Source organism: Hemitrygon akajei, chromosome 27 (assembly GCF_048418815.1).
Source record: "Hemitrygon akajei chromosome 27, sHemAka1.3, whole genome shotgun sequence".
Classification (NCBI taxonomy): domain Eukaryota; kingdom Metazoa; phylum Chordata; class Chondrichthyes; order Myliobatiformes; family Dasyatidae; genus Hemitrygon; species Hemitrygon akajei.
Window position 1 is genome coordinate 47,861,836 of NC_133150.1, and position 26,928 is coordinate 47,888,763.

Sequence of the window (26,928 nt, forward strand, 5' to 3'; positions counted from 1 at the left end):
AAGTTTGATGGCCACAGGTAGGAATGACTTCCTGTGACACTCAGTGTTACATCTCGGCGGAATGAGGGACAAGATTCACAATGAATAGCACATGTGACTTCTGGCGAGGGTTGCATACCATCGCAGACTTCAAAGCCAAACGTAGCGGTGCTACCAACATCACGGCCTCTCTCTCAGATGAGCTCCATCACTTTTACACTTGGTTTGATGTCGCTAACTCTGAGCCCCCGAGGATAGCCACCGCTACAACCTGGTCACCTCTGAGGCTGAGGTATGCAGATGCTTCTAATGAGTGGACAGTCACAAGGCAGCGGGACCAGACAGCCTCCCAGGGTGAGTACTCAGGATATGCGCAGCACAACTGGCAGGTGTGTTTACAGACATTTTTAATCTCTCCCTCTCCCAGTGTAGAGTGCCCTCCAGCTTCAAATTATCCACCATTGTCCCTCTACCAATAAAGTCCAGGGTAACATGCTTGAATGACTGGCGTCCTATCACGCTCACCTTAATAATAAACTAATGCTTTGAGAGGCTGGTCAAGTATTACATCTGCAGCTTGCTACCACCCAAACTGGACCCCTAGAATTCCTGGACTTCCTGTCAGATCGCAGGCGGGTGGTAAGAGTGGGCTCCCTCACCTCTATCCCTCTGACTCTCAACACAGGAGCCCCTCAGGCGTGTGTACTAAGCCCCCTCCTTTACTCCCGATATAAATTGTGTCGCCACCCACAGCTCTAATCTGAAGGGAACATTGCTTTGTGGATGCAGAACTGGCATGCCCACCGAAGTCAAAGGGTGGTTGTAGACAGGTCATTTTCTGCATGGAGGCCGGTGACCAGTGGTGTGCCTTAGGGTTCTGCTCTGGGACCCCGACTCTTTATGATTTTTATATGACCTGGATGAGGAAGTGGAGGGATGGGTTAGTAAATTTGCTGATGACACAAAGGTTGGGGGTGTTGTGGATAGTGTGGAGGGCTGTCAGAGGTTACAGCGGGACATTGATAGGATGCAAAATGGTTGAGAAGTGGCAGATGAAGTTCAAGCCAGATTAGTGTGAAGTGGTTCGTTTTGGTAGGTCAAATACATTGCAGAATATAGCATACATGAAAAGACTCTTGGCAGTGTGGAGGATCTGAGGGATCTTGGGGTCCGAGTCAATAGGACATTCAAAGCTGCTGCGTAGGTTGACTGTGTGGTTAAGATGGCATACGGTGTATTGGCCTTCATCAATCGTGTAATTGAATTTAGGAGCTGAGAGGTAATGTTGCAGCTATATAGGACCCTGGTCAGTCCCCACTTGGAGTACTGTGCTCAGTTCTGGTCGCCTCACTGCAGGAAGGATGTGGAAACCATAGAAAGGATGCAGGGGAGATTTAGAGGCATGCTGTCTGGATTGGAGAGCATGCCTTATGAGAATAGGTTGAGTGAATTCGGCCTTTTCTCCTTGGAGCGACGGAGGATGAGAGGTAACCTGACAGAGGTGTTCAAGATGCTGAGAGGCATTGATGGTGTGGATAGTCAGAGGCTTTTTCCCATGGCTGAAATGGGTAGCACAAAGGGCATAGTTTTAAGGTGCTTTGGAAGTAGGTACAGAGAAGATGTCAGGGGTAAGTTTTTTCGCAGTGAGTGGTGAGTGCGTGGAATGGGCTGCTGGCAACGGTGGAGGAGGCAGATACGATAGGGTATTTTAAGAGATTCCTGGATGGATACTTGGGGAAAAATGGAGGGCTATGCGTAACCCTAGTAATTTCTAAGGTAGAGACATGTTCGGCGCAGCTTTGTAGGCCGAAGGGCCTGTATTGTGCTGTAGGTTTTCTATGTTTCTATGTAATGATAAATCTGATTCTGGTATGGGTCTTCATTACGGACTGAGAGTGGGAAGGGGGCAGGGAAAGGGGAGGCAAAAGGGAAGGGAAAGGGAAAGGAGTGGGAAGCACCAGACAGACATTCTGTAATGATAAATAAACCAATTGTCTGGAATCAAATGACCTTACCTGCTGTTTCAGGGCTGGGTGCTTCTGCGCCCTTGTGACCCTCTGCATTTGCCTCTCCTTCTCTTCCACGTACCTCACATCCTTCCTCCGGCACTCCACCCTCACCATCTCCAACACCGCTTGCTCCTGCCAGTTTAACAAACTCGCTCTCAGCTCCACGTTGACTAGTACAGTACCGTGCAAAAGTTGCAGTACCCTCGCTAAATATAAATGCCTAAGACGTTTCCACAGTTTTGTATTCATGGAGAGAAATGGCCACAGGGGATCTCTGCACTGACTGTTTCGTCCAGTGATGCAAATGATCAAAAGGAAACAGCTGGACAAAGGGTAACATCTGGGGAAAGAGGAACAACTGTCCAAAGGGAAACAGCTGGAGAAAGGGTAACATCTGGGGAAAGAGGAACAACTGTCCAGAGGGAAACAGCTGGAGAAAGGGTAACATCTGGGGAAAGAGGAACAACTGTCCAAAGGGAAACAGCTGGACAAATATAAGCAGCTGGACCAAGGATAACATTTGGGGAAAGAGAACCAGCTGAACAAAGGGTAACATCTGGGGAAAGGGTAACAACTGTCCAAAGAGAACCAGCTGAACAAAGGGTAACATCTGGGGAAAGGGTAACAACTGTCCAAAGGGAAACAGCTGGACAAAGGGTAACATCTCGGGAAAGAGGAACAACTGTCCAAAGGGAAACAGCTGGACAAATATAAGCATCTGGACAAAGGATAACATTTGGGGAAAGAGAACCAGCTGGACAGAGGGAAACAGTTGGGGAAAATAAACAGCTGGCAAAAGTGAACAGCTGGACAGAACATTTTATAATGCTATTTACATTCTAACTATATGTTGTTATTTATGTGCTTATGGACATCTTATTCCATATCCAGACTGTACCCTCTAACTTTAATTTTATAGAATTCTTTACTCTTTATCATGGTTGAATGTTGTTGTTTTGTGTTGCACGTTACCCTCTGACCAACACACTGAGGCAAATTCCTCATCCTGTCAATGTATCCGGGGAATAAGATTGATCCGCGGTCCTCGCAGGGAAGCAGATGGACAAAAGAAGCACGGATGGGAAGAGATCTGCAATTGTCCAGAGAGACGTGGCAGACGACGGATACACAACTGGTGAAAGGTATACAGATTTCAAAAAAAGATACACAACTGGACAAGAATACACAGCTGGACATGGATGCACAGCTGGCCAGAGGTACACATCTGGACAAAGGTGCACAGCTGGAAAAGAGTCATAAGTGACCAGCTGGAAAAAAATACACCACTGGACAAAGACACACATCTTGGAAAGGATACACAGCTGGTCAAATATACTCAACTAGACAAGGATAAAGAGTTGGGCAGAAGTGCACAGCTGGGAAATGGGGGGAAAACTGGTCAAAGTGCACAGATATCGAATGATAAAGAGCTGGCTAAAGGGGCACAGCTGGGAGAAGAGCCATAACTGACCAGCAAGACACAGCTGAAGGTCTCCACCCACACAGATTGTGTCAAACCTGCCCCAGCCTCTGGCAAATGTGGGAAAGGAAGGAAAGGGAAATGTTTGGGGAGGAGTTGTGTAAACGGGGCAGGTGAGCAGAATGGAATTATGCAAATGAGTGAGGAAGTGAAATGTGTGTCCGGAGGGAGCAGGCAGTTCTGGGGACATCAGCAGAGATCCCCGCTCCTCCACGCGTGTATTTAAGGAGCCCGTCCTCAGTAGCCCGGCACACCAGCTCAGCAGAGCACTACAGTCGCTTCCGAGACTTCAGGTAGGGTGCACCTGGCCGCGAGTTCGAGTCCCGCTCCCCGCCTCTCGGGCACCGTTAGAATCGTCCTCTGCTTCTCTCCCTGCAGACTCTGCCCGACTCGCTCAGTCTTTCCAGCGGTTTCTCTATTTATATTCCAGTGCACTGCGCCGCCTGTTTTCCAGCTTTTCAAACTAACCTCGTTCTCCCATCCTCATCTTTAACATGTGAGCCAGAGGGGTGGGGAACGGGATAGAAGCCGAGATTTCGGCGCACGTCGGGTCCGGAGGGATGTGACCCGATGATATTTGAGCTGTGATTTGGCTGTTTCTGGGGTGGGATTGTGTTTGGACTGGAACTGGGATTGGTTTATTATGATCACAGGTACTGAGATACAGTGAAAAACTTGTCTTGCTCGCTGTTCACACGGTGCATTGAGGTAGAACAAGGGGAAACACCTTCAGAATGCAGAACGAAGGGTAACAGCGACAGTGTCATGTTTATTCCTCTCCATAGATGCTGCCCGTCTGCTGAGATCCTCCAGCACTCAGTGTGTATGGCTCTGGATCTCCAGCACCTGCAGAGTCTCGGGTTCACCGTGGCGTTCAGAGCGCACACGGACCGCTCCAGGCTCGGCGGTGAAGCCGGTGGAGTTGAGGTCTCTGTGATGCCAGTGGCCGGTGCGAGGGGCTCCTGCTATCTGTCCTACGCCTCGCTCAGACACCGCTCCCTGCCGTCGCTCCTGTGCACCCACTGACCGGACCGTGTCCCGTCTCTGTTGCAGGTTCCTCGCTGCTTCGCCATGCGGACTCTCGGCGCTGCCTACACCCTGGCTGCCTTGCTCAGTTGCCAGCTCTGGGCTGTGACCGTCCACGGAAGGAGCCTGACCTTCGGCCAGTGCACGCTGACGGCCAGCATGACTGAGATCCAGCAAGCCTTCCTGGATATCAAGCAGGCAATAGTAAGTAGGAGCGGTCCTCCACCGCCTGCTCTTGTACTGAACTGGCGACTCGGGTAGATGGCGTGGGCAGGAAGGCCGAGACACGCTTGTGTTCATCGGTCGGGGCGCCCAGTATAAAAGTCAGGAAGGCATGTTTCAGTTGTATTAAACTTTGGTTCGGTCTCATTTGGTGTAAACTGTATGTAGTCCAAGTTCAGTTTATTCTCATTCAACCCTATACTCATGTATACCACCAAATGAAACAACGTTTCTCCGAACAAAGGTGTACACAGACATACACATAAAGTAATATTACTACAGATAACTTATCAAATAATAGATTCATTCACTGCATAAGTTAAAGTAATCAGTATAACACCAACAGCGTGATGAGACCTGGGTGGTGGTCGAGAGTTCAGAGATCTTACGGTCTGAGGGGATGTACAGGAACGGAGGGATAAAGATCATGTACAGTCAGATGGGATTTAGTTTACTTTGTCATCCTGACATTGTGGGCCGAACAGCCTCAGCCTGTACTGTTCTGGGTTCTGTGGACGGTTACCCGTTGTACATCGGGAAAGCTAATCACCAACTCCAATTTTACCTCGACAGCAAGCTGAAGATGAAGCGGACGACATCAGGGTTCTGAGCAGATCTATATTCCACGGCATCCAGGTATGTATTGTCTGGCTGTACCTTCAGTACCTGTTCACCCACCATTCCTTCTCCCAGTGACCGATGCGTTATCTGCTTCACGATGTTGGCACTGGGTTATCATCTCCTGCAGCACATCATTAGATGTTGCAATGTCTGAGATTTCAGCTTCCTAACCCCATTTGTCTTCTCCACCCCAGGCACAGGAGAGCTGCTGTTTCCTGCGCCACATGCTGAGGTTCTACGTGGAGACAGTGTTCAAGCACCACACCCCATCCAGCCCCCTCATCGAGAGGAGGACCAGCAGCCTGGCCAACTACTTCCTCAGCATGAAGATCCTGCTGCGACAGTGTGTAAGTACTGACAGCAACCCCCTCGCTCTTTAATAGTCGGGGGCAGGGTCACATGTTCCATTTCAGGAGGGTTACTGGAGTTGTGGATGGTGGAGAAGGTTGTCATAGATTGCAATGGAATATTGATCAGATGGGCTGAGAAGTGACAGAAGGAGTTTAACCCATTCAGGTGTGAAGTGATGCTCTTTGGAAAGGTTGAACTTAAGGCAGAATGCAAGGTGAGTGGCAGGAGATTTAGCAGTGTGGAGGGACAGAGACATCTTGGAGCCCATGTCCATAGATTTCTCAAGGTTGCCATGCAAGCTGATAGAGTTGTTAAGAAGGTGTTTGGTGTGTTAGTTTAGGGGATTGAGTTCGAGAGCTGGGTACTCTATAATGCTGCACCGTGATAAAACTCGGGTCAGAGTGCATTTGGAATATTGTGCTGATTTCTGGTTGCCTCAGTATAGAAAGGATGTGGAAGCTTTCGAGAGGGTGCAGAGGAGATTTACCAGGATGCTGCCTGGATTAGAGAACATTTCTAATGAGGACAGTTTGAGTGAGCTAGGGCTTTTCTCTTTGAAGAGAAGGAGGATGAGAGGTGACTTCAAGCGTCCAAGTAAATTTATTATCCAAGTACATATAATTCACCATATACAACCCTGAGATACATTTTCTTACGGGCATACTCAGTAAATCAAAGAACCATAATAGAATCAACAAAAGACTGCACCCAACAGGGACGACAAACAACCATTGTGCAAATACAAAAAGAAAATAATAATAATAATAATAATAATAATAATAATAATAATAATAATAATAATAAGTGATAAATATTGAGAACATGGGTCCTTGAAAGTGAATCCATAGGTTGTGGGAACAGTTCAGTGAGGGAGCAAGTGAATTTGAATGAAGTTACTCCCACTCATTCAAGAGCCTGAGAACTGAGGGGTGATAAATGTTCCTGAACCTGGTGGTGTGACTCCTAAGGCTCCTGTACCTTCCTCCTTGAGGCCGCAGCGAGAAGAGAGCATAGTCTGTGTGGTGGGCATCCCTGATGATGGATGCTGCTTTCCTGCGACAGCCCTCCATGTAGATGTGCTCAATGGTCAGGCGGTCTTTACCCCTGACTTTACCATGACTTGATAGATATGTACCAGATGATCAGAGGCATTGATCAAGTAGATAGCCCAAGACTTTACCCCAGGGCAGAAATGGCAAATACGATGGCTGATAATTTTAAAGGTAAGTATAGGAGGAAATCAGAGGTATGTTTTTTACACTGAGAGTGGTGGGTGTGTGGAACACACTGCCAGAGATGTGGTCGAGGCAGATGCATTAGGAAAATTTAATTAGCTAGACACACATGTGATCGAAAATCGGAGGGCTATATGGCAGGGAATGGTTAGATTGATCTTGGAGTAGGTTAAAAAGTCGGCACAACATTGTGGGCTGAAGGGCCTGTACTGTTCTACGTTCTATGCTATATGTTGCTATTATTAGTATTGTCATTTTCCGGGTGCTTGCTGGTGGGCAGACCCTTCACTCACTCTCACCTTCTTCACTGGGCAGCACGAAGAGATGAAATGTCATTGTGGAGAAGAAACTCGAGAGAAGATAAAACTGATACACAACACCTTTGAAAAGGTTCGTTGCTGTCACTTGTTCTCATTAACATAGCAAAGGCAATTTTGTTTTGTAACTTTCAGTAATTATTATGTCTTACACTGAACTGTTTTTGTGATATAATGTCTCCCTGTGATAATAGACAATTATGAGGGGTATAGATAGGGTAAATACAAGCAGACTGAGGTTATGTGAGACTAGAACTAGAGGTCATGGGTTAAGGGTGAAAGGTGAATATTAATAAATTTCACGTCACATGCCGGTGATAAGAAACCTGAGTCTGATTCTGAACTTGAGGGGAACCTCTTCACTCAGAGGATAGTGTGAGTGTGGAATGAGATGGCAGCAGAAATGGTGGATGTGGGTCCGATTTCAACATTTACGAGAAGATTGAATGGGTACATAGATGGGAGGGGTATAGAGGGCCATGGTCCTCTATAGGCCATGGGCCATGGTTGGGACTAGGCAGAATAGCAGTTTGGCATAGACTAGATGGACTGAAGGACCTGTTTCTGTGCTGATGAAAAAATATATGAAAATAGAAAGGACACTAGTTTGAAACTTTTACACCTCTTTTGGAATGCCCCACACTAATTCACAAATAATTCAATATTACTAATTTAAAAACTCACCAACAGGTTCATACCCAGTAAGCTGTGACAATCAGCAAGGCAATAGGACACTCTAGTAAGGAGGCAGGTTGCCTTGCCTGGGGTGTCTGGAGTGTGTTTCCTGTACTAACCAACAGGTCTGTCCATTTGCAGATGGAATTAAACGCTGCAGCTGTTAAAGCGATTGGTGAGATAGACATTCTAATCAACTGGATGCAACAGCACCACCACAATTAAGCTGAGAGTTGGGCCAGAAATTGCCAAGATCCTCCCATGGAACTCTTATGTCATCATTAATTTGAAATAGTTTTTGTAAGTTCTTCACTCCCCAGTCTTATGGGTAGATTCAAATGTTTTATATTTGAATTATTTTATGTCCGGTTTTGCTACGTTACCTACAGACTGCACATTGTAATGTGTTCAGTGTAATGGACAGCAAGCATTCTTTGAATGATCAGTAAGATGTTGAATTTTTAATGCAACAAATTTGTGACATAGAATTTTTCTTAAAAATATTTTTTTAATTTAAAAATTTTTTTAATATAGTATTTTAAAAAAAAATTTTAATAGACATCTGAAGTAGAAATGCAAAAAATGCAGAAAACTCTCAGCAGGTCAGTCAGCATCTGTGGAACGAGAATCTAAGTTAATTATTTAATGGAACTGGGGAAGGGCCTTTGACTCTGCATTTCTCACATGTATTGATACTGATTGTAATGGATATTGATTTCTGCAGACGCTCCATATTTAGTTTGCAAGAACACGTTTAACATATTGTATCTCATGTCTTCACGTGAGTAGCACCCAGTAAGTACATGTTGTACTGCTTATTATCTGTCAGGTTGCTGCAGTCAGTAACTGTCAACATAAACATATTGTTTCAGACCTCAACACGTTACAGTTTGTGATGTTCATATTGAAATAAAGTGGTGTTCATTTTTCAAATCTCTGTGTTGGTTAGTATTTTTCAACAAGACACTTTACATTTAGTCATTGGTTTAATATCGTCATATGTTCAACAGTTAAACGGTTCAGTTTAATATCAGAGAACGTATGCAGTATACAGCCTGAAATTCTTAGTATTTGCAGACATCCACAAAACAGAAAAAAGCCCAAAGAACGAATGACAGAAAATGTTCAGACTTGAAGCCCCCTCCCACGCACAAGCAGCGGGTCCCACCGCCCACTACGCCAGCAATTGCAAACCCCCAGAGACCATCTGGTCCAATTACTCCCAAGTGACAAACTTACTTACTGCCAAGTACTCTACCTCCTTGGACCATGGGAGGAAACCAGAGCACCCAGAGGAAACCCACACGATCAGGGGGTGGGGTGGGGAGGATCGTAAAAACTCCCTACAGACAGGGGCGGGAATTGAACCTGGGTAACTGGTGATGGAATAGTGTCACGCTAATTGCTACACTACATTACCGCTCAATAATAAATAAATAAATAGAAGATCCACGTTATGGAACATAATACACAGAACAGGCCTTTCAGACAATGATATTGTGTCAACCTTTTAACCCACTCTAAAATCCATCCAACACTTCCCTCGTACAAAAGACATTCTCTCCAACCCGTGCAGAAAAAGAAGAAGAGGAATAGCCCTCAACTCGGCAGTGGAATTATCGGGGCACTGTCATGACGGTGTTTCCGTAGCAAGCTATTCTTGTTTTTACCCGGCCGAGTTGCTAGCTTTCTCTATAGCTTGACACTCAGCACGACTTGGATTTGAACTCGGGAACCTTCACTCCGGAGTCCGGTAATGATATTATTGCACCACAGGAGCAAGCAGGACCCAATCTGTGCAGTAAAACTCCTCTTCACCCTCTCTAAAGCTGCCACATTCTTCCTATAATGTGACAACCAGAACTGAACACCTCCAGAAGGACAACAAACTGTGCCTCAATGACCCGAAGCGTGGTGTCCCACTTTCCGCGCAGGCGAACCGCCTCACAGATAGCCCGCGCGCGGGGAGAGACTTTGGTAATGCACCTCTGATGCCATCTCCGCCCGGAGAGGGTGGGAACTAGGGATTAAAAGCCAGCACCGCGAAGTTTGAATAAACTAGTCTCGAAATGACTTACCGACTGCGTGTCGTTGTTTCTAGCTCTGTATGTAGTACATCACTACAGGAGAACTATGCTGGCTGGAGTCAGGGCCTTATGCTTTGGTGCTTGGTAGGGTCACCCTGGCCAAAGAGGTCAAGGGGTAGAGATCAGGGTATAAGTGGTCCACCTGTCCTCCTGTTTCAGGAGTTCAGCTCAGGGCTAACAACCCCGAAGGGTCAAAAAAAATTGTTATGGAAACAGCAATGAAGAATAGGAACAGAGGCTGGGAGTTGATAGAGCAGATGAGGAGGAATGATAGGCAGATGAAAGAGTGGAGAGTGGAAATAGCAATAGAGGCTGGGAGGTGATGAGTGGAAGTGACAAAGGGCTGCAGATGGTGGGATCTGATAGCAGAGGAGCCAAATGATGGAGGTGAAGGGGGCAAATAGGAAAAGTAGCACGAGGGGAACTGTAATTGTAGAACTCAGAACATAGAACAGAAAGATCAAGAACTGGCCCTTCAGCCCACAATACTGTACTCAACTAATTTAGCTAAAGGCATATAATTCCTTCTGCTTCCAAATAGTCTCCTAACACTCTACTCTCTGCACATCGATCACCTACAGTGTCCAAGAGTTTCTCAAACACCGCCATCTCATCTGTCTCACACCACCACATCAGCACGTTCCAGGCACCGTCCACTCCCCATGCAATAAAAACTTGCCCAAATATCCCTCCCTCACCTTAAACACATCCCCTCTAGTATTAGGCATATCGACCCTGGGAAATAGATGCCAGCTATTTACTCTGTCTGTGACTTCCATAAACTTATCAAGTTCTATCAGTTCTCCCCTCAACCGCCCACGCTTCTGACGAAACAACCCTAGTTCATCCGACCTCTCCTCACAGTGCACAGTAGAGGTGTGTGTGGGTGATGGTTGTCGTTGCTCCAGATTCTAGCATCTGTAGTCACCCCTTTGTTGTTTTGTACAGTCAGTGGAAGAAGTGATTTGTTGAAGCAAATGATTCTGTCAACGCTCCACGATGGACCTGCCAGGTGCATTCTCCTCAGAACTTTAAAATGTGACCTTGTGTGCAGTCCCAAGCCTTGGAATGGCACGGTAGCATAGCGTTAACGTAACGCTTTGCACCACCAGTGACCGTTCGTCGGGGTTCAATTCTCACCACAGTCTATTAGAAGTTTTATGTTCTCCCCATGGACGTGTGAGTTTCCTCCGGGTGCCCCGGTTTCCTCCCACATTCCAAAGGGTTGCTAAGTCGTGGGCATTCTATGTTGGCACCGGAAACATGGTGACACTATGCCCTCAGTACATCCTCCACCATGTTGGTCGTTGACACCAACCATGCATTTCACTGTACGCTTCGATGCACAAGTGACAAATAGAGCCAATCTAATTTAATGTTAACAATTCAGAGAAGGCATCTGTCATCTGGGGGTGTAAAAATTAGTTTAGATTACTTAAGCAGAGGATACAGCAGCTTTCCTAGCCGGATATAAAAAATCCCACAGCACTAATCCAAAGACCAGTCAGGGCAGCAATCCAGGTGGAACATGTATCCTTCATTCAGGAGCTGTGCAGGGACTCAGCTGTGTACAAACCGGCTACTGTATTTTCCATATCACAATCCCAATCCCATCTACAGAGTATCTTGGGGTGTTGAGTGGCATTTCGGAAATACAGGACGTTTGGAAATCGCTTGTAGTGTCGCACATTGTCATGGAAATCACATCTGCCCACAGCACCTCTTACAGGAAGGAAAAAATGAGGTTTATAATGTGCTGTAGGAAGGGTCATTGATAAATTCTCAAGGAAATGGGAAATGGCCCTGACCGTTTACTGGAAATACTGCAAGAATTAAAATATAAAAAGGCAAATTATCTCTTGATGACATAGTACTTGCAGGAGATAGATTTTGTAGTCACATGACAGGAAATTGTCTTGCTGCTATTGGTGGAAGACACTGTTTTCCAACTTGCCAGTGGGCAGGAAACAGATTTGTCACTCAGCTATCCAAGAACACCTGACGTAACCTCATAATTGGCCAACTAAACCTCACTGACATATTTTTATTGCCATGGGTGTTTCTTGCTGAATTATCATTGCAAATTTGTGATTTCTTCTGTTGCTGTCACTCCCAGATCCAGGGTGTTAACATTGAGAATGTTCCCACAATTCCACAGTCCGTCAAACACTGGGTCCGAATCAGAATCAGATTGAATATCACTGGCTTATGTCCTGAAATATGTTGTCTTGCAGAAGCAATGCATAAGTTAAAAACCTAGAAATTGCAATAAAAACATATACAGTAAGTAAATTATTAAGTAGTGCAAAAAGAAAATAAACAGTGAGGTAGTGTTCATGGGTTTATTGTCCGTTCGTAAATCTGATGGTGTAGAGGAAGAAGGTATTCTGGAGAATTTCCAGTATCCGGACTTCATCCAGAAGTTCAAGAATACTGGATGTTAATGGTGTGTTCTGCAATCAATTTGCTTATGATGTTTGGGCTTCTCCAAACTCAATGTCACAATGAAGTAATTCATCAATGGCATGTGTCTGTATATCTCTGCAGTTGTCGAAGGCACAGTGTCTGTGTGTCTGTAACTGAATCAGAGTCCACTGGCTGGGTTTGCTCGATTATATGTCATATCTTTTCCTTTCATGCTGTCTTCACCTTCATTTGTCATCCACAGTTGCCTCATCCTCTCCTTAGAATACATTCATCTATCAGATGTATCTATCCTCTGCCTCTGCCATCATCCCTGCTAGTATCCCCTTCCAATAAACTTTGGCCATTTCCTCTCTCATGCTTCTGTAATTCCCTTTACTCCACTGTAATACTGATACACCTGACTTTATCTTCTCCCTTTCAAACTGCAGGGTGAATTCTATTATATTATGATCACTGTCTCCTAAGGTTTTCTTTACCTTTAGCACACTGATTAATTCTGGCTCATTATACAGCGCCCAATCCAGAATTGCCTTTCGCCTAGTGGGCTCAACCACAAGTTGCTCTAAAAAGACAATACAGACAGACAGACAGACAGACATACTTTATTTGATCCCGAACGAAATAGGGTTTCGTTACAGCCACACCAACCAAGAATAGTGAAGAAATATAGCAATATAAAACCATAAATAATTAAATAAATAATAATAAGTTAATCATGCCAAGTGGAAATAAGTCCAGGACCAGCCTATTGACTCAGGGTGTCTGACACTCCTAGGGAGTAGTGAAGTTTGATGGCCACAGGTAGGAATGACTTGAAGCACCTTTTCCCTGGTAATGACTTCCTGTGACGCTCAGTGTTACATCTCGGTGGAATGAGGGACAAGATTCACAATGAATAGCACATGGGACTTCTGGCGAGGGTTGCATACCATCGCAGACTTCAAAGCCAAACGTAGCGGTGCTACCAACATCACGGCCTCTCTCTCAGATGAGCTCCATCACTTTTACACTTGGTTTGATGTCGCTAACTCTGAGCCCCCGAGGATAGCCACCGCTACAACCTGGTCACCTCTGAGGCTGAGGTATGCAGATGCTTCTAATGAGTGGACAGTCACAAGGCAGCGGGACCAGACAGCCTCCCAGGGTGAGTACTCAGGATATGCGCAGCACAACTGGCAGGTGTGTTTACAGACATTTTTAATCTCTCCCTCTCCCAGTGTAGAGTGCCCTCCTGCTTCAAATTATCCACCATTGTCCCTCTACCAATAAAGTCCAGGGTAACATGCTTGAATGACTGGCGTCCTGTCACACTCACCTTAATAATAAACTAATGCTTTGAGAGGCTGGTCAAGTATTACATCTGCAGCTTGCTACCACCCAAACTGGACTCCTAGAATTCCTGGACTTCCTGTCAGATCGCAGGCAGGTGGTAAGAGTGGGCTCCCTCACCTCTACCCCTCTGACTCTCAACACAGGAGCCCCTCAGGCGTGTGTACTAAGCCCCCTCCTTTACTCCCGATATAAATTGTGTTGCCACCCACAGCTCTAATCTGAAGGAAACATTGCTTTGTGGATGCAGAACTGGCATGCCCACCGAAGGCAAAGGGTGGTTGGAGACAGGTCATTTTCTACATGGAGGCCAGTGACCAGTGGTGTGCCTCAGGGATCTGTTCTGGGACCCCGACTCTTTATGATTTTTATAAATGACCTGGATGAGGAAGTGGAGGGATGGGTTAGTAAGTTTGCTGATGACACAAAGGTTGGAGGTGTTGTGGATAGTGTGGAGGGCTGTCAGAGGTTACAGCGGGACATTGATAGGATGCAAAATGACTGAGAAGTGGCAGGTGGAGTTCAAGCCAGATAAGTGTGAAGTGGTTCGTTTTGGTAGGTCAAATACATTGCAGAATATAGCATACATGAAAAGACTCTTGGCAGTGTGGAGGATCTGAGGGATCTTGGGGTCCGAGTCCATAGGACATTCAAATCTGCTGCGTAGGTTGACTCTGTGGTTGCAGCTATATAGGACCCTGTCAGACCCCACTTGGAGTATTGTGCTCAGTTCTGGTCGCCTCACTACAGGAAGGATGTGGAAACCATAGAAAGGAACCACTGCAGAGGAGATTTACAAGCATGCTGTCTGGATTGGAGAACATGCCTTATGAGAATAGGTTGAGTGAACTCGGCCTTTTCTCCTTGGAGTGACGGAGGATGAGAGGTAACCTGACAGAGGTGTTCAAGATGATGAGAGGCATTGATGGTGTGGATAGTCAGAGGCTTTTTCCCATGGTTGAAATGGGTAGCACAGTTTTAAGGTGCTTTGGAAGTAGGTACAGAGAAGATGTCAGGGGTAAGTTTTTTCGCAGTGAGTGGTGAGTGCGTGGAATGGGCTGCTGGCAACGGTGGTGGAGGCAGATACGATAGGGTATTTTAAGAGATTCCTGGATGGATACTTGGGGAAAAATGGAGGGCTATGCGTAAGCCTAGTAATTTCTAAGGCAGAGACATGTTCGGCACAGCTTTGTGGGCCGAAGGGCCTGTATTGTGCTGTAGGTTTTCTATGTTTCTATGTAATGATAAATCTGATTCTGGTATGGGTCTTCATTACAGACTGAGAGTGGGAAGGGGGCAGGGAAAGGGGAGGCAAAAGGAAAGGGAAAGGGAAAGTAGTGGGAAGCACCAGACAGACATTCTGTAATGATAAATAAATCAATTGTCTGGAATCAAATGACCTTGCCTGCTGTTTCAGGGCTGGGTGCTTCTGCGCCCTTGTGACCCTCTGCATTTGCCTCTCCTTCTCTTCCACGTGCCTCACATCCTTCCTTCGGCACTCCACCCTCACCATCTCCAACACCGCTTGCTCCTGCCAGTTTAACAAACTCGCTCTCAGCTCCACGTTGACTAGTACAGTACAGTACCGTGCAAAAGTTGCAGTACCCTCGCTAAATATAAATGCCTAAGACGTTTCCACAGTTTTGTATTCATGGAGAGAAATGGCCACAGGGGATCTCTGCACTGACTGTTTCGTCCAGTGATGCAAATGATCAAAAGGAAACAGCTGGACAAAGGATAACACCTGGGGAAAGAGGAAAAACTGTCCAGAGGGAAACAGCTGGACAAAGGGAAACAGCTGGACAAAGGGTAACACCTGGGGAAAGAGGAAAAACTGTCCAAAGGGAAAGAGCTGGACAAAGGGAAACAGCTGGACAAAGGGTAACACCTGGGGAAAGAGGAAAAACTGTCCAAAGGGAAACAGCTGGACAAAGGGAAACAGCTGGACAAAGGGTAACACCTGGGGAAAGAGGAAAAACTGTCCAAAGGGAAAGAGCTGGACAAAGGGAAACATCTGGGGGAAAGGGTAACAACTGTCCAGAGGGAAACAGCTGGACAAAGGGTAACACCTGGGGACAGAGGAACAACTGTCCAAAGGGAAAGAGCTGGACAAAGGGAAACACCTGGGGAAAGAGGAAAAACTGTCCAAAGGGAAACAGCTGGACAAATATAAGCAGCTGAACAAAGGGTAACATCTGGGGAAAGGGTAACAACTGTCCAAAGGGAAACAGCTGGACAAAGGGTAACATCTGGGGAAAGGGTAACATCTGGGGAAAGAGGAACAACTGTCCAAAGGGAAAGAGCTGGACAAAGGGAAACAGCTGGACAAATATAAGCAGCTGAAAAAAAGGATAACATCTGGGGGAAAGGGTAACAATTGTCCAGAGGGAAACAGCTGGACAAATATAAGCAGCTGGACAAAGGATAACATCTGGGGAAAGAGAAACAGCTGGACAGAGGGAAACAGTTGGGGAAAACCAACAGCTGGCAGATGTGAACAGCTGGCAAAAGTGAACAGCTGGACAGAACATTTTATAATGCTATTTACATTCTAACTATATGTTGTTATTTATGTGCTTACGGACATCTTATTCCATATCCAGACTGTACCCTCTAACTTTAATTTTATAGAATTCTTTACTCTTTATCATGGTTGAATGTTGTTGTTTTGTGTTGCACGTTACCCTCTGACCAACACACTGAGGCAAATTCCTCATCCTGTCAATGTATCCGGGTAATAAGATTGATCCTCGGTCCTCGCAGGGAAGCAGATGGACAAAAGAAGCACGGATGGGAAGAGATCTGCAATTGTCCAGAGAGACGTGGCAGACGACGGATACACAACTGGTGAAAGATATACAGATTTCAAAAAAAGATACACAACTGGACAAGAATACACAGCTGGACATGGATGCACAGCTGGCCAGAGGTACACATCTGGACAAAGGTGCACAGCTGGAAAAGAGTCATAAGTGACCAGCTGGAAAAAGATACACCACTGAACAAAGACACACATCTTGGAAACGATACACAGCTGGTCAAATATACTCAACTAGACAAGGATAAAGAGCTGGGCAGAAGTGCACAGCTGGGAAATGGGGGAAAAACTGGTCAAAGTGCACAGATATCCAATGATAAAGAGCTGGCTAAAGGGGCACAGCTGGGAGAAGAGCCATAACTGACCAGCAAGACACAGCTGGAGGTCTCCACCCACACAGATTGTGTCAAACCTGCCCCAGCCTCTGGCAAATGTGGGAAAGGAAGGAAAGGGAAATGTTTGGGGAGGAGTTGTGTAAACGGGGCAGGTGAGCAGAATGGAATTATGCAAATGAGTGAGGAAGTGAAATGTGTGTCCGGAGGGAGCAGGCAGTTCTGGGGACATCAGCAGAGATCCCCGCTCCTCCACACGTGTATTTAAGGAGCCCGTCCTCAGTAGCCCGGCACACCAGCTCAGCAGAGCACTACAGTCGCTTCCGAGACTTCAGGTAGGGTGCACCTGGCCGCGAGTTCGAGTCCCGCTCCCCGCCTCTCGGGCACCGTTAGAATCGTCCTCTGCTTCTCTCCCTGCAGACTCTGCCCGACTCGCTCAGTCTTTCCAGCGGTTTCTCTATTTATATTCCAGTGCACTGCGCCGCCTGTTTTCCAGCTTTTCAAACTAACCTCGTTCTCCCATCCTCATCTTTAACATGTGAGCCAGAGGGGTGGGGAACAGGATAGAAGCCGAGATTTCGGCGCACGTCGGGTCCGGAGGAATGTGACCCGATGATATTTGAGCTGTGATTTGGCTGTTTCTGGGGTGGGATTGTGTTTGGACTGGAACTGGGATTGGTTTATTATGATCACAGGTACTGAGATACAGTGAAAAACTTGTCTTGCTCGCTGTTTACACGGTGTATTGAGGTAGAACAAGGGGAAACACCTTCAGAATGCAGAACGAAGGGTAACAGCGACAGTGTCATGTTTATTCCTCTCCATAGATGCTGCCCGTCTGCTGAGATCCTCCAGCACTCAGTGTGTATGGCTCTGGATCTCCAGCACCTGCAGAGTCTCGGGTTCACCGTGGCGTTCAGAGCGCACACGGACCGCTCCAGGCTCGGCGGTGAAGCCGGTGGAGTTGAGGTCTCTGTGATGCCAATGGCCGGTGCGAGGGGCTCCTGCTATCTGTCCTACGCCTCGCTCAGACACCGCTCCCTGCCGTCGCTCCTGTGCACCCACTGACCGGACCGTGTCCCGTCTCTGTTGCAGGTTCCTCGCTGCTTCGCCATGCGGACTCTCGGCGCTGCCTACACCCTGGCTGCCTTGCTCAGTTGCCAGCTCTGGGCTGTGACCGTCCACGGAAGGAGCCTGACCTTCGGCCAGTGCACGCTGACGGCCAGCATGACTGAGATCCAGCAAGCCTTCCTGGATATCAAGCAGGCAATAGTAAGTAGGAGCGGTCCTCCACCGCCTGCTCTTGTACTGAACTGGCGACTCGGGTAGATGGCGTGGGCAGGAAGGCCGAGACACGCTTGTGTTCATCGGTCGGGGCGCCCAGTATAAAAGTCAGGAAGGCATGTTTCAGTTGTATTAAACTTTGGTTCGGTCTCATTTGGTGTAAACTGTATGTAGTCCAAGTTCAGTTTATTCTCATTCAACCCTATACTCATGTATACCACCAAATGAAACAACGTTTCTCCGAACAAAGGTGTACACAGACATACACATAAAGTAATATTACTACAGATAAATTATCAAATAATAGATTCATTCACTGCATAAGTTAAAGTAATCAGTATAACACCAACAGCGTGATGAGACCTGGGTGGTGGTCGAGAGTTCAGAGATCTTACGGTCTGAGGGGATGTACAGGAACGGAGGGATAAAGATCATATACAGACAGATGGGATTTAGTTTACTTTGTCATCCTGACATTGTGGGCTGAACAGCCTCAGCCTGTACTGTTCTGGGTTCTGTGGACGGTTACCCGTTGTACATCGGGAAAGCTAATCACCAGCTCCAATTTTGCCTCGACAGCAAGCTGAAGATGAAGTGGACGACATCAGGGTTCTGAGCAGATCTATATTCCACAGCATCCAGGTGTGTATTGTCTGGCTGTACCTTCAGTACCTGTTCACCCACCATTCCTTCTCGCAGTGACCGAGGCATCATCTGCTTCACGATGTTGGCACTGGGTTATCATCTCCTGCAGCACATCATTAGATGTTGCAATGTCTGAGATTTCAGCTCCCTAACCCCATTTGTCTTCTCCACCCCAGGCACAGGAGAGCTGCTGTTTCCTGCGCCACATGCTGAGGTTCTACGTGGAGACAGTGTTCAAGCACCACACCCCATCCAGCCCCCTCATCGAGAGGAGGACCAGCAGCCTGGCCAACTACTTCCTCAGCATGAAGATCCTGCTGCGACAGTGTGTAAGTACTGACAGCAACCCCCTCGCTCTTTAATATTCGGGGGCAGGGTCACATGTTCCATATCAGGAGGGTTGCTGGAGTTGTGGATGGTGGAGAAGGTTGTCATAGATTGCAATGGAATATTGATCAGATGGGCTGAGAAGTGACAGAAGGAGTTTAACCCATTCAGGTGTGAAGTGATGCTCTTTGGAAAGGTTGAACTTAAGGCAGAATGCAAGGTGAGTGGCAGGAGATTTAGCAGTGTGGAGGGACAGAGACATCTTGGAGCCCATGTCCATAGATTTCTCAAGGTTGCCATGCAAGCTGATAGAGTTGTTAAGAAGGTGTTTGGTGTGTTAGTTTAGGGGATTGAGTTCGAGAGCTGGGTACTCTATAATGCTGCACCGTGATAAAACTCGGGTCAGAGTGCATTTGGAATATTGTGCTGATTTCTGGTTGCCTCAGTATAGAAAGGATGTGGAAGCTTTCGAGAGGGTGCAGAGGAGATTTACCAGGATGCTGCCTGGATTAGAGAACATTTCTAATGAGGACAGTTTGAGTGAGCTAGGGCTTTTCTCTTTGAAGAGAAGGAGGATGAGAGGTGACTTCAAGCGTCCAAGTAAATTTATTATCCAAGTACATATAATTCACCATATACAACCCTGAGATACATTTTCTTATGGGCATACTCAGTAAATCAAAGAACCATAATAGAATCAACAAAAGACTGCACCCAACAGGGACGACAAACAACCATTGTGCAAATACAAAAAGAAAATAATAATAATAATAATAATAATAATAATAATAATAATAATAATAATAATAAGTGATAAATATTGAGAACATGGGTCCTTGAAAGTGAATCCATAGGTTGTGGGAACAGTTCAGTGAGGGAGCAAGTGAATTTGAATGAAGTTACTCCCACTCATTCAAGAGCCTGAGAACTGAGGGGTGATAAATGTTCCTGAACCTGGTGGTGTGACTCCTAAGGCTCCTGTACCTTCCTCCTTGAGGCCGCAGCGAGAAGAGAGCATAGTCTGTGTGGTGGGCATCCCTGATGATGGATGCTGCTTTCCTGCGACAGCCCTCCATGTAGATGTGCTCAATGGTCAGGCGGTCTTTACCCCTGACTTTACCATGACTTGATAGATATGTACCAGATGATCAGAGGCATTGATCAAGTAGATAGCCCAAGACTTTACCCCAGGGCAGAAATGGCAAATACGATGGCTGATAATTTTAAAGGTAAGTATAGGAGGAAATCAGAGGTGTGTTTTTTACACTGAGAGTGGTGGGTGTGTGGAACACACTGCCAGAGATGTGGTCGAGGCAGATGCATTAGGAAAATTTAATTAGCTAGACACACATGTGATCAAAAATCGGAGGGCTATATGGCAGGGAATGGTTAGATTGATCTTGGAGTAGGTTAAAAAGTCGGCACAACATTGTGGGCTGAAGGGCCTGTACTGTTCTACGTTCTATGCTATATGTTGCTATTATTAGTATTGTCATTTTCCGGGTGCTTGCTGGTGGGCAGACCCTTCACTCACTCTCACCTTCTTCACTGGGCAGCACGAAGAGATGAAATGTCATTGTGGAGAAGAAACTCGAGAGAAGATAAAACTGATACACAACACCTTTGAAAAGGTTCGTTGCTGTCACTTGTTCTCATTAACATAGCAAAGGCAATTTTGTTTTGTAACTTTCAGTAATTATTATGTCTTATACTGAACTGTTTTTGTGATATAATGTCTCCCTGTGATAATAGACAATTATGAGGGGTATAGATAGGGTAAATACAAGCAGACTGAGGTTATGTGAGACTAGAACTAGAGGTCATGGGTTAAGGGTGAAAGGTGAATATTAATAAATTTCACGTCACATGCCGGTGATAAGAAACCTGAGTCTGATTCTGAACTTGAGGGGAACCTCTTCACTCAGAGGATAGTGTGAGTGTGGAATGAGATGGCAGCAGAAATGGTGGATGTGGGTCCAATTTCAACATTTAAGAGAAGATTGAATGGGTACATAGATGGGAGGGGTATAGAGGGCCATGGTCCTCTATAGGCCATGGGCCATGGTTGGGACTAGGCAGAATAGCAGTTTGGCATAGACTAGATGGACTGAAGGACCTGTTTCTGTGCTGATGAAAAAATATATGAAAATAGAAAGGACACTAGTTTGAAACTTTTACACCTCTTTTGGAATGCTCCAAACTAATTCACAAATATTTCAATATTACTAATTTAAAAACTCACCAACAGGTTCATACCCAGTAAGCTGTGACAATCAGCAAGGCAATAGGACACTCTAGTAAGGAGGCAGGCTGCCTTGCCTGGGGTGTCTGGAGTGTGTTTCCTGTACTAACCAACAGGTCTGTCCATTTGCAGATGGAATTAAACGCTGCAGCTGTTAAAGCGATTGGTGAGATAGACATTCTAATCAACTGGATGCAACAGCACCACCACAATTAAGCTGAGAGTTGGGCCAGAAATTGCCAAGATCCTCCCATGGAACTCTTATGTCATCATTAATTTGAAATAGTTTTTGTAAGTTCTTCACTCCCCAGTCTTATGGGTAGATTCAAATGTTTTATATTTGAATTATTTTATGTCCGGTTTTGCTACGTTACCTACAGACTGCACATTGTAATGTGTTCAGTGTAATGAACAGCAAGCATTCTTTGAATGATCAGTAAGATGTTGAATTTTTAATGCAACAAATTTGTGACATAGAATTTTTCTTAAAAATATTTTTTTAATTTTAAAATTTTTTTAATATAGTATTTTAAAAAAATTTTTAATAGACATCTGAAGTAAAAATGCAAAAAATGCAGAAAACTCTCAGCAGGTCAGTCAGCATCTGCGGAACGAGAATCTAAGTTAATTATTTAATGGAACTGGGGAAGGGCCTTTGACTCTGCATTTCTCACATGTATTGATATTGATTGTAATGGATATTGATTTCTGCAGACGCTCCATATTTAGTTTGCAAGAACACGTTTAACATATTGTATCTCATGTCTTCACGTGAGTAGCACCCAGTAAGTACATGTTGTACTGCTTATTATCTGTCAGGTTGCTGCAGTCAGTAACTGTCAACATAAACATATTGTTTCAGACCTCAACACGTTACAGTTTGTGATGTTCATATTGAAATAAAGTGGTGTTCATTTTTCAAATCTCTGTGTTGGTTAGTATTTTTCAACAAGACACTTTACATTTAGTCATTGGTTTAATATCGTCATATGTTCAACAGTTAAACGGTTCAGTTTAATATCAGAGAACGTATGCAGTATACAGCCTGAAATTCTTAGTATTTGCAGACATCCACAAAACAGAAAAAAGCCCAAAGAACGAATGACAGAAAATGTTCAGACTTGAAGCCCCCTCCCACGCACAAGCAGCGGGTCCCACCGCCCACTACGCCAGCAATTGCAAACCCCCAGAGACCATCTGGTCCAATTACTCCCAAGTGACAAACTTACTTACTGCCAAGTACTCTACCTCCTTGGACCGTGGGAGGAAACCAGAGCACCCAGAGGAAACCCACGCGATCAGGGGGTGGGGTGGGGAGAATCGTAAAAACTCCCTACAGACAGGGGCGGGAATTGAACCTGGGTAACTGGTGATGGAATAGTGTCACGCTAATTGCTACACTACATTACCGCTCAATAATAAATAAATAGAAGATCTACGTTATGGAACATAATACACAGAACAATACAGCACAGTACAGGCCTTTCAGACAATGATATTGTGTCAACCTTTTAACCCACTCTAAAATCCATCCAACACTTCCCTCGTACAAAAGACATTCTCTCCAACCCGTGCAGAAAAAGAAGAAGAGGAATAGCCCTCAACTCGGCAGTGGAGTTATCGGGGCACTGTCATGACGGTGTTTCCGTAGCAAGCTATTCTTGTTTTTACCCGGCTAAGTTGTAGCTTTCTCTATAGCTTGACACTCAGCACGACTTGGATTTGAACTCGGGAACCTTCACTCCGGAGTCCGGTAATGATATTATTGCACCACAGGAGCAAGCAGGACCCAATCTGTGCAGTAAAACTCCTCTTCACCCTCTCTAAAGCTGCCACATCCTTCCTATAATGAGACAACCAGAACTGAACACCTCCAGAAGGACTACAAACTGTGCCTCAATGACCCGAAGCGTGGTGTCCCACTTTCCGCGCAGGCGAACCGGCTCACAGATAGCCCGCGCGCGGGGAGAGACTTTGGTAATGCACTTCTGATGCCATCTCCGCCCGGAGAGGGTGGGAACTAGGGATTAAAAGCCAGCACCGCGAAGTTTGAATAAACTAGTCTCGAAATGACTTACCGACTGCGTGTCGTTGTTTCTAGCTCTGTATGTAGTACATCGCTACAGGAGAACTATGCTGGCTGGAGTCAGGGCCTTATGCTTTGGTGCTTGGTAGGGTCACCCAGGCCAAAGAGGTCAAGGGGTAGAGATCAGGGTATAAGTGGTCCACCTGTCCTCCTGTTTCAGGAGTTCAGCTCAGGGCTAACAACCCCGAAGGGTCAAAAAAAATTGTTATGGAAACAGCAATGAAGAATAGTAACAGAGGCTGGGAGTTGATAGAGCAGCTGAGGAGGAATGATAGGCAGATGAAAGAGTGGAGAGTGGAAATAGCAATAGAGGCTGGGAGGTGACGAGTGGAAGTGACAAAGGGCTGCAGATGGTGGGATCTGATAGCAGAGGAGCCAAATGAGGGAGGTGAAGGGGGCAAATAGGAAAAGTAGCACGAGGGGAACTGTAAATGTAGAACTCAGAACATAGAACAGAAAGATCAAGAACTGGCCCTTCAGCCCCCAATACTGTACTCAACTAATTTAGCTAATGGCATATAATTCCTTCTGCTTCCACATAGTCTCCTAACACTCTACTCTCTGCACATCGATCACCTACAGTGTCCAAGAGTTTCTCAAACACCGCCATCTCATCTGTCTCACACCACCACATCAGCACGTTCCAGGCACCGTCCACTCCCCATGCAATAAAAACTTGCCCAAATATTCCTCCCTCACCTTAAACACATCCCCTCTAGTATTAGGCATATCGACCCTGGGAAATAGATGCCAGCTATTTACTCTGTCTGTGACTTCCATAAACTTATCAAGTTCTATCAGTTCTCCCCTCAACCGCTCACGCTTCTGACGAAACAACCCTAGTTCATCCGACCTCTCCTCACAGTGCACAGTAGAGGTGTGTGTGGGTGATGGTTGTCGTTGCTCCAGATTCTAGCATCTGTAGTCACCCCTTTGTTGTTTTGTACAGTCAGTGGAAGAAGTGATTTGTTGAAGCAAATGATTCTGTCAACGCTCCACGATGGACCTGCCAGGTGCATTCTCCTCAGAACTTTAAAATGTGACCTTGTGTGCAGTACCAAGCCTTGGAATGGCACGGTAGCATAGCGTTAACGTAACGCTTTGCACCACCAGTGACCGTTCGTTGGGGTTCAATTCTCACCACAGTCTATTAGAAGTTTTATGTTCTCCCCATGGACGTGTGAGTTTCCTCCGGGTGCCCCGGTTTCCTCCCACATTCCAAAGGGTTGCTAAGTCTTGGGCATTCTATGTTGGCACCGGAAACATGGTGACACTATGCCCTCAGTACATCCTCCACCATGTTGGTCGTTGACACCAACCATGCATTTCACTGTACGCTTCGATGCACAAGTGACAAATAGAGCCAATCTAATTTAATGTTAACAATTCAGAGAAGGCATCTGTCATCTGGGGGTGTAAAAATTAGTTTAGATTACTTAAGCAGAGGATACAGCAGCTTTCCTAGCCGGATATAAAAAATCCCACAGCACTAATCCAAAGACCAGTCAGGGCAGCAATCCAGGTGGAACATGTATCCTTCATTCAGGAGCTGTGCAGGGACTCAGCTGTGTACAAACCGGCTACTGTATTTTCCATATCACAATCCCAATCCCATCTACAGAGTATCTTGGGGTGTTGAGTGGCATTTCGGAAATACAGGACGTTTGGAAATCGCTTGTAGTGTCGCACATTGTCATGGAAATCACATCTGCCCACAGCACCTCTTACAGGAAGGAAAAAATGAGGTTTATAATGTGCTGTAGGAAGGGTCATTGATAAATTCTCAAGGAAATGGGAAATGGCCCTGACCGTTTACTGGAAATACTGCAAGAATTAAAATATAAAAAGGCAAATTATCTCTTGATGACATAGTACTTGCAGGAGATAGATTTTGTAGTCACATGACAGGAAATTGTCTTGCTGCTATTGGTGGAAGACACTGTTTTCCAACTTGCCAGTGGGCAGGAAACAGATTTGTCACTCAGCTATCCAAGAACACCTGACGTAACCTCATAATTGGCCAACTAAACCTCACTGACATATTTTTATTGCCATGGGTGTTTCTTGCTGAATTATCATTGCAAATTTGTGATTTCTTCTGTTGCTGTCACTCCCAGATCCAGGGTGTTAACATTGAGAATGTTCCCACAATTCCACAGTCCGTCAAACACTGGGTCCGAATCAGAATCAGATTGAATATCATTGGCTTATGTCCTGAAATATGTTGTCTTGCAGAAGCAATGCATAAGTTAAAAACCTAGAAATTGCAATAAAAACATATACAGTAAGTAAATTATTAAGTAGTGCAAAAAGAAAATAAACAGTGAGGTAGTGTTCATGGGTTTATTGTCCGTTCGTAAATCTGATGGTGTAGAGGAAGAAGGTATTCTGGAGAATTTCCGGTATCCGGACTTCATCCAGAAGTTCAAGAATACTGGATGTTAATGGTGTGTTCTGCAATCAATTTGCTTATGATGTTTGGGCTTCTCCAAACTCAATGTCACAATGAAATAATTCATCAATGGCATGTGTCTGTATATCTCTGCAGTTGTCAAAGGCACAGTGTCTGTGTGTCTGTAACTGAATCAGAGTCCACTGGCTGGGTTTGCTCGATTATATGTCATATCTTTTCCTTTCATGCTGTCTTCACCTTCATTTGTCATCCACAGTTGCCTCATCCTCTCCTTAGAATACATTCATCTATCAGATGTATCTATCCTCTGCCTCTGCCATCATCCCTGCTAGTATCCCCTTCCAATAAACTTTGGCCATTTCCTCTCTCATGCTTCTGTAATTCCCTTTACTCCACTGTAATACTGATACACCTGACTTTATCTTCTCCCTTTCAAACTGCAGGGTGAATTCTATTATATTATGATCACTGTCTCCTAAGGTTTTCTTTACCTTTAGCACACTGATTAATTCTGGCTCATTATACAGCGCCCAATCCAGAATTGCCTTTCGCCTAGTGGGCTCAACCACAAGTTGCTCTAAAAAGACAATACAGACAGACAGACAGACAGACATACTTTATTTGATCCCGAACGAAATAGGGTTTCGTTACAGCCACACCAACCAAGAATAGTGAAGAAATATAGCAATATAAATCCATAAATAATTAAATAAATAATAATAAGTTAATCATGCCAAGTGGAAATAAGTCCAGGACCAGCCTATTGACTCAGGGTGTCTGACACTCCTAGGGAGTAGTGAAGTTTGATGGCCACAGGTAGGAATGACTTGAAGCACCTTTTCCCTGGTAATGACTTCCTGTGACGCTCAGTGTTACATCTCGGTGGAATGAGGGACAAGATTCACAATGAATAGCACATGTGACTTCTGGCGAGGGTTGCATACCATCGCAGACTTCAAAGCCAAACGTAGCGGTGCTACCAACATCACGGCCTCTCTCTCAGATGAGCTCCATCACTTTTAC